This window comes from Suricata suricatta, chromosome 15, assembly GCF_006229205.1.
Source record: "Suricata suricatta isolate VVHF042 chromosome 15, meerkat_22Aug2017_6uvM2_HiC, whole genome shotgun sequence".
Lineage (NCBI taxonomy): Eukaryota > Metazoa > Chordata > Mammalia > Carnivora > Herpestidae > Suricata > Suricata suricatta.
The window spans coordinates 75,667,659-75,669,186 of NC_043714.1; positions in this window are offsets into that span (position 1 = coordinate 75,667,659).

The following is a 1,528-nucleotide window of genomic DNA, read 5'->3' on the forward strand; positions in this document are numbered from 1 at the left end:
GAGCAGGGAGCAGAGGGCAGGGCGGGCTTCGGACCGCAAGGCTCTGACTGCGTGTTATTTGGCTAAACACAAAATGAGCCGCACACACGCCCATCGATTCTGTAGCTGGTGCGTTTGTCTCTCTCGTGGATACCGGTTAGCAGTTTTGCAACCACTTTGTGTAGTAGGTCTGAACAAGATACAGACTTCTCACTATCTGGTAAAGAAGTTATAAATAAGGAAAGAGGAAAGCCAGAATAAACCTGGTGGCATTGGACTAGAATCAGAAATATCAGCAGGAGCTCACGGTTTTTCTCACACACACACACACACACACACACACACACACACAAGGACAGATAAATATAGATGTGCACGCGAGTGTATGTGAGAACAAACACAGAGACTCCCCGCAGGGTCTGTCACAAGTGAGGTGCACGCACCCGTGCCCAGGTCTGACTTCCTCCCACCACTCCCCAGGAAAAGGAAACGGACTGTGGCAGAAAAACCCAAGGAGGGCCTGGAGCAGCTCGTGGGTCCAGCAGGGAAACGGTAAACTGCGCTGGGGAGGGCGCTGAGAGGGGCCAGGCACCCGCCTTGCAAGGGCTGCCTGTCCGGGTCACAACAGACAAAACCCAAGGGACCATCGAAGATTGTCACATGCAAGAGACGTGACCACAGGTGCCACAGGGGCCCCCGGGCTGGGTGAGGTCCCGAGATGGGCACGGCACGTCCAGACATCAGGCACCACTCGGCTGCCCGACAGGGCTGCATGAGGCCTGCAGCGCAGGCAGGAGTGTCGCTCAGCGTTGGTCTCCGTCCTGTGACCCCGGCGGCCGACGCTGTGGGAGCCGGCAGGGACTCCGCACCACCTCGGCCACTTCCCTCTAAGCCTCAGGTCACTTCAGGGCAGACAGTAAAAGATTATGTGTGGAGGTGAGGAAATGAAGCGTCAGATAATGGAGGGCGGGGAGCAGGGAAGACGGAGCCGACCCAGGCTGGACTGGACAGGTGGGCGGGGTGGCGGGCGCCCTGGGACTCCTTGGGTTTTCTCCTCCTCTGCTCCTGTGTTCATTTGAATTTTTCCTCATTAAAAAGTCCTTTGAAACTTCTTGGAGTTTGCAAACAAGTCTGCAGACTTCCGGAGCGCCCTGCGTCACCACCAGCCAAGCCTGAGCCGCCACCTCGCACACTGTCCCCACCTCCGTCCTGGGCGCTAAGCACTTCCCCACTCCAAGCCGCTTCCCGCCTGCTCCCCCGACCCATCAGGACCCTCAGAGACACACAGGGCACGTGCGTGGTCTCTCACCTGCTCCTGGCATTCCAGATCGAGGCCACCATGCCCGGGCTGCCTCTGCCCCTGGGCGCATCCGGCTCCATCCCAGGCCCCTGACCAGCCACGCTCCCTGTCGTACCCCTCCCTGCTCCTGGACGTGCTCTCCACCCCACCCACACTAAAACCACCACGGTGACCATTCGGTTCACACCCGTGGTGATGACTCAGTGAGCCTGGAGGGCAGGAACGAACCAAGCGTGCACCCGCTGTCGC